Below are 8,026 nucleotides of genomic sequence, written 5' to 3'. Positions count from 1 at the left end.
GTGAGTGTTTCAGATTTTTCTTTAAGAAATAATTCCCACAACTTCCTTGTATAGTCATCAATGATAGCTAGATAATACTTTCCTCCACCAATTGAACACACCGGTGAAGGCCCCCAAAGATCACTATGTATGTAGTCTAAAGAGGCTGTAGAAGAGTGAATACCTGTAGGATAGGGTGCCTTCTTAGCCTTTCCAAGTATACACTGCTCACAGGGGTTCATCTTGTTGAAATCTCCAGAGAATCAGACCCTTCTTGATGAGTTCTTTCAAGCTTCCTTCAGCTGGTGGCCCAATCTCTTGTGCCATAGCATTATGGAATCATCTGACACTGCATTGCTTTCTCCATCAACAGCCTTAGCCTTCAGATAATAGAGAATATGCTCTCTGTCAGCCTCCATCATCACTGCATCTCCAGATTTAACAAACAATTTTCCTTGACTCATCAATATGGGAACCCTTTCTGCTCCAGCATTCCCAATGAGATGAGATTCCTCTTCACTTCTGGAATATACCTCACCCCAGTTAGGATCTTTATAGAGCCATCTTGTAGGCTTAGCTTTACCTTTCCTATTCCTCTGATCTGACAAATATGATTGTTTCCAAGAACAACCGTACCCAATGCTTCTTGAAGATCATGAAACCAGCTTCTATTGGGCACATATGGAAGCTGCACCCCGAGTCCATTATCCACCTGTGACTGACCCACTGTCACTAATATTCATAAGTTGAGCCCGGGGATCAGCACTCTCCACACAATCAGATTGGTTGTGTCCCTCAGAGGCCATCTTTCTCTTCCATGCATGACAATCTTTCTTCAAATGTCCAGGTTTCTTGCACCAATAGCAAGCTCTGGTTTCCTTCTGAGCATCAGAACTTGAGGGTTTAGAGCCCTCAAACTTCTTCTTGAAGTTCTGCTTCTTGAACTTCTTCACATTCAAGGCCTCTGCAGCTGAACTTTGGAGCTTGCAGAGCCTCTGTTGGCTGTCTTCTGGAGTTCTTTGGCCATCAAGGCTGAATAGACTTCTGCATAGGTGATAGGTTTATCTCTTCCATAGATAATTGCATCACTTAGCTGGTCATACGAGCTAGGCAAGGCATTCAATGTGAGAATGGCCTTATCCTCATCTGAAATCTTGACATCAACAGATCCCAGGTCATCAATGATCTTTGTTGAACTCCTCTAGCTGCTCAATGATGGACCTATCTCCAGAAAAACTATAGGCATACAGCCTCTTCTTGAGATACAGCCGGTTAGCCAAGGATTTGCCAAGTAAACTTCATCTAACTTGTCCAAGATCTCCACCGCAGTCTTGGCTTCTTGAACATCCCTCAAGACCTTATCTCCAAGGCCACAGAATCACTGCAGAATGTGCCTTGAGCTGCATCTCCTCCATCTTTGCCTGAGCTTTTTCATCAAGCACACTGGAGCCTTCCTTTCTCCTCTGGTTTTGCAAGAACTGCGGCCAAGCCTTGTTGAATCAAAACCGCCTTCATCTTCATCTTCCACAGGCTATAATCATTCTTGCCTGTGAACTTTTTCTGCATCAAGCCTTGCTGCATCTCTGAAAACCGTTGATCCTCTGCAAATCAGCTTCAATATCCCTTCCCACAGACGGAGCCACTTGTTGGATTTACGCACACAAGGCTTTCACACACTCAAGAAGATCACACACACACACTCACTGTTGTATGAGATCACACAATGCAGAAACACACACACTCACACTTTGAGTATTGGAAGATGATAATCTTGGAGAGAAACTGGAAAACTCTTTATTGATTAAACTCTACTCTAAACTACATACACGGTGAGCTATTTAAAGCTCTACAATCAAGTAGCAACTGCTACGAACTAACTACAAGAAGAATCAAGAAAGCAAGAAGAATAAACCGCTACATCTCAGCTAACTAACTGCTGCTCCAACGGCTAGTTCGGCTAGGTTGCTTCTTCCTTCTCGGTTCAAGACCGAACTCCTTCCTCGGCTCAAGACCGAACTCCTTCCTCGGCTCAAGACCGAACTCCTTCTCGGCTCACAACCGAACTCTCCTTCTCGGCTCGTTCCAGCTCAAAGCCGAGCTTCCTTCTTCTGCCTTCTTCTTCTCGGCTAGTTCCAGGCTAGTTCCAGCTCGGTAAGCCGAGCTTACCGAACTCTGCCTTCTTCTTCCAACTGAAATGAGCACTCCATTATTACACAAGTACTTGGTCTAAAATGAATCATTGAATGAAGATACTAGTATTTGCAAAACTATAACGAGATCTTTATAATGGTACTCATATTTTGGGCTTTCCTAATTAGACACATGAAAATGTATTTATGAAAATATTGATGGAATTAGCAAGAATATTTGATGCGGATCAATGTCTTGAATCCGATATAATACAGCCATTTCCTATATTATGGTGTCAACGATATTTTACAAACTACAAAAAGTTTGATTTCTTCTAACTAGCTTGCCTAAAAAAACAAGCCTCAATGCAAAATTGGTCCATCTAGAAGTAAAATGCATGCTTCGTTCTTGGAAATTCAGAATCGTCTGCAATGCCTGAGATCAAATAGTTGAAATGGTGAACTTAGATCAAATAGGAGACTACATATCAATATCATCAATAGCATTTATTGATTTGTTAAAACTGAACATGCTACAAAATTGACCTAGAGTCTCTTATCTTGGTATGAACCCTGGACGTTGTTTGCCTTTCGATGGTCGGAAGCCGGTTCACTTGCTGCCTTCTTGCCTGAATTCCATGCGTATATTTATGTTCGGAATCCGACGTTTCAATCTCCTGGATTTCATCGATATTGGAGCCACCTTCCTCGGACAACGATAGGAAAGACATCATCAAAACAAGATTGATCCCTGCTACAACAGGCGTCTTCATTTCACCACTTTCTTCGCCGTCGACACGCTTTGTATCTTCTTCCAAATCATCCATTTCATCTACAATCTGCCAATATTCATCGTTGTAATGCTTTCATTTATTAATTAGTACGTTATTTAGCCAAACAAATATCCAATATATGATTATATCTGTAGAAAGATTTACCTTTTGGGAGAACGTCTCAGAGGAGATATTTTTGTCTTTGTCCCCCTCTGAATTTATCTTCCTATTTTATGTTGCAGAAACTGAGATGGCAGAGGTTATATAAACTTTAGAAAATAAGACTGCATATAATTGTACCTAAATTAAGCCAGTCGTGAGAAATTAATATACTCCACAAGGTTTATAATTAGCTTAATTTGTTTTCTTGGTTTTCCATTACTTATGATGATATAGTAGTATATGCTTTCTGTATTAGTCTGTGCCACAAATAAAGTTGCTAGTATGAGTTTTGAGGGTACTCAAATTAAAACTTCAACAAATTTTGGTAAAATTTATCCTCTAACTGACTCTGATGGAAATTAAATGAGGAATTTATTATCAATTAATGGCACAAGAAATTATATAAATAATCTAACACGTTAGAATGAAAAAAAAAGACTAATCAGTTTGTTGTCATGGTGCGATCGAACTTTGTTATTGATATTAACTCATTTCGGTTTTAGTTTATGAGCAACACTGTTATAAGTAGTTAGTAGTACATTGTATTGCAAGAAACACAATCATCCATCACAAATCAATCTATTGCTATTACAGAAGCGTGTATTCTTATAAATTCTGATGGATCACGATAACACCATTTCTTATATTAATCAATAAGTATGGCTTATAATTCATTGTATATGCATTTTTAATATAAGATGAGAGTCATTTGCATCTATAATTTCTCCAAATTGTGATAAAAAGTTGTCTACTAATGATTATGTATAAATCCATATATTTTTGGCACATCGTATTTTGGCACATCGTATTAGATGCAGAAGAAAATTCAGTCATCTGAGTACGTTTTGCATCTTCCAACAATTGAACTAGTTTATGATCTCCTCCTACTCGAGCCTCGTCTAATGGAGTTCTACCCCATCTGCACACCACCAACAAATATATATAGATAGATCGATCAATAGATAGATAAATGAAACACGAGATGTACATATATACCTGTCCGCTGCAAAGACGCTGGCTCCATTTTGCAAGAGCACAACAGAGACTTGAGACAAGCCCTCTGCAGCAGCTAGGTGCAGAGGTGTCTGAAGATTATAATTCTTGGAGTTGGGATTTATTCCATTTGCCAAAAGCCTTGTAACAAAATCCAACTCATTTCTAGCAACAGCCTCGCACACAGACAAATCCCGGGCCTCTCCTCCTCCAGTGCAGCCCCTCTTCTTCCAGCAGAGACGCCGCGCCATCATGCCTGTTCTTGATTGCCTCAAACAACGGGGCTTTCCATAGTTATCTACGCCGCCCAACAAATTGTTGAGTCTATTTTTGATACTAATTTAAAGGTATATATGCTGTCCAATAAAATTGAGATTGTACCGCGGAGATTTATGTTGGCATCAATCTGGATGAGGAACTGAACGATGTCTTCATATACCATGGCCGCAGCGCAATGCTGCAACAAGCCATGCATAACATATCTCATTTAAATTCTATCCAACTTTCACGAAAAAGTAGTTGGATCGAAATATGCAGATTAAGTACCAAAGGTGATTGTCCATGATAGTCTGTTTTGTTAGGATCTGCCCCGGCTTCAACCAAATGGCGCAGACGATGCAGATCACCGTCGTTAGCTGCACAGTTCAACCTCATGGCCAGCTCAGATTCACATCTCTCAATCTGCACGGCCATGGCAGATTCCAGTATCTTCTTCCGGTGATGATGCTCTCTTCCCTGCACATCACACACCAAGTAACTCGTGAGACGCAGGCCACTTCATATATTCAAGACCATCATCACCAACTCACGTGAAGCAGATTGTCGATGATAACACGCCCATCGGCAAAGTGTATCTCGATGACTTGCACGAGAGATTGCTTGTCCACACGCAGCAGCCTAGACAGCTCTGATGCGCGGACAGTTCACGCCTCTGGGATGCTGCACACAACAGAAATGTCGCCTATTGAACTGTTAACCGGTATGGTGGCCGGAACAGATCCTTCTTCTTCCTGATTTCTCACTTGTTCCTGCACAAATCCCACAACTCCTACAGTACATAAATGGGGAGTAATACTTTTTCTTTACCATTAATTTGTTACTTACCAGTTTGCCATCACAAAGGAAATAGAGCTGATCACTGGTGGTTCCCTCTTCAACTATCACTTCTCCCGGAAGAAAGAACTCTTCGTGCACTTTGATCGCCTACACATGAAGCCAACCATTGAATGTGTATGCAAGTTTCATTCAACCCGAGCAAATTAATGTATGTCTTACTATTTTCTTGATGAAACCATCCGAGCAACCATTAAACAGAGTAACTTGTCTGATGTTAGGTTCATACAACTTGTTCGAAATCTGCCAACTAATCATCAATGGAGAGGCCACGATTCGAATTCGGTATATAGATATAGTTAGAAGGAGTGTCCCTGACCTTAGCTCTTAGAGAAAGTGGGAGATCCTGAAGAGCAGAGGCGTCGCTGTAACTGCTCTCGTACTGCAACCGGACATGTCCCTTGATCTCCTTGCTTATGCTCTTACCTAACTTGTTTCTGTTCATATATTTTATGAGCTCCGCCATCTTATCTCTGAACCTCTCTGTTTTAGACCCTTTCACGATCAATGCTGTCATGTTTCCGAGCAAGTAAGCCCCTAGGATCATGTCGAGCGACACATACAACATCACAAATATCATCTCCCTTGTGTTCACAGCATGGATCTCACCATAACCTGTCACAGGTATAAAACTATTCGAGAAAATGTACACAGATCGATTATTGTTTTAAGCAGTGGGAAGAAGTAGTCACCAACGGTAGCCATGGTGACGACGGAAAAATACAGGGCGGTTATGTAACGAGTCCAGAGATCAATGTGGCGGAAGTCTGCATAGCTGTAGTCGCCTAACTACAAGCTGCCGATCCAGATGTGGCCTTCCTCCGACGGAGGAAGAGTCGTCGCCAGATAGTAGAATATGCAAGCGGCGGTGTGCGTGCAGTATAATTCAACCACGAAAAGCTTCACGATTCGTATGAAGAGGTAGTTGATGCGCGTGTCCTTCTCCAGTTTCTCGAAGAATTCTGTAACCCTAACTGCTCTGCTCAGCCGGATCCACAGCATATACCTCACCACCTCCTTTCTTCCACAGCTCTGATCAATTCATGTGATAATGTAAGTAATCTGATTGAAATTACGCAATTGGAATGGTGTAATTGAGATTGTACCCGGTAGATGACATCCCAGGGCAAGCATCCGAGAAGATCGATGAGAAATCGAGATTTGAGGTAGCGGAGGGCGATGAGGTGGCGGTGGTAGACGAGGCAGTAAGAGTGTGGATCGGTGTAGGCGACGAAAAAGGAGATCCAGATGTCGAGGAAGAAGGTGAACTGGCCGCGACGTCGAGAAGGAAGAGATTCTCCGGCAGGCCTCGGAAGAAGGCGAATTCGAGCGGGGTGAAGAAGGAGGAGTAGATTGCCCATACCAGGATGAAATGTGACCAAGCAACGTACCACCTGCAATTAATATCACACTCATAAATTCATCCATTTTTCGATTGAATAAACTCTCCCTTTCTCTACCTGTTATCGGGACGGATGATGAATCCATGCGATTGCGAATGGCGGAAGTTGAAGGAAGCTTGTGAGGAGTAGTTTCTGAGAAGGTTGAAAGGATGCTTGCTTCTCCACGATTTGGAGGAGACGTCGAGATCTTCGACGCTGTAGCGTTGTTCATCAGTTTCGGAGTCGTTGTCGTCGTCTTCTTCTCTTGCTCTGTTTCTACTCCTTTCCATCTGCTTCTTCTATACTGTTTAATTTGCAGATATAGTTATGCTGTGTTCACTTATTCATTTCTACCACAATTCATTTTTTGTTGTTATATGGAGTATATAATATACATATATTTGTTGTTGTTGAATTCGATCATTCCTGTTGCGTTTGCTTCTTTACTTCACGTGCATGGTATCCTTGAAGTAAAAAAAATAGCATAACCTTGGATTTATCAATCCTAATATTGAATTATTACTAATAGGAGTATAAATAAAATTAAATGGTGTAGAAAATTGAAACAGGATCTCAAGAGGCATTTTTTTGGTGTCACGAGTTTCTCATTTTTACATTTCTACTTTGACAAACTACACATTAACACACACAAGAGATGCGTAAAAACACACACATATACTATTAATGAGTCAAATGCACACACGCACCATGACTATCCTGATTCGGGAAGCTGCTTCTCATTTGTATAAGGACAAATTTGTCGAAATGATAGTAAACAATTGGTTAAAACAAAATATACTTCAAATTTCAAGTGTAATTTATTTGTCCCTCGACCCTCATTAAGTTTGTAAGTTATTGAACGATAATGTAAATTTTTGATCTAGCGTATTAAAAGCAGCAGTTACGATTTTCATAAACATAACATAACATAACATATACGTTTTGAAGTGCGGGTAACATAAAGAACACCTAGTCACAAAATTGTTCATTATTAAGATTTTGCCGGGAACTTTTACGTTTTAAGTTTAACTCTCGACAGCCTGATATAATAGTACTACTACTGAATAGAGATAGTATTATGTTCATTTCCAACATTATATGATACGGGAGTAAAAGAACTATACAATGAGAAGTTACTATGAACAACAGAACAACTTTCTTTCAATAATTGAAGTAACAGAGTAAAGTTTAAATTGATGCTACTAAAAAGTTAGTAGTAAAAAAATACTGATATAGTAGTAATTATTTTTTTAACAAGATATCAAATTGGCATAAAGCGTCGAAAGCTCTTGCGACAGTCGTCTGGAATTTTACTAATAATAGGGTTAAACAAAATAATGCCAACTCTAGCTTTAAATAGTAGTCACAAAACAATACTATTAATACTCCACCATTTTACTCTTGGTAATATTGCAATAAAAATAAACTTAAAGAAAAAGAAAATAAAAGTATACTATGAATTAATAAAAGTTAGGTCCCTAAAATATATTTAGGT

At 40.1% G+C, this 8,026-nt stretch overlaps 1 pseudogene; it reads right to left on the bottom strand.

Moving 5' to 3' along the window:
* Positions 1 to 4,336: 4,336 nt before the first annotated feature.
* On the bottom strand, positions 4,337 to 6,821 carry LOC121790870 (annotated as a pseudogene).
* Positions 6,822 to 8,026: the final 1,205 nt, after the last annotated feature.

The sequence above is a fragment of the Salvia splendens genome, unplaced genomic scaffold, assembly GCF_004379255.2.
Source record: "Salvia splendens isolate huo1 unplaced genomic scaffold, SspV2 ctg643, whole genome shotgun sequence".
NCBI classification, from domain to species: domain Eukaryota; kingdom Viridiplantae; phylum Streptophyta; class Magnoliopsida; order Lamiales; family Lamiaceae; genus Salvia; species Salvia splendens.
The sequence above is the reverse complement of the archived record's forward strand: the minus strand, read 5'-3'. Positions and strand labels throughout refer to the sequence as shown.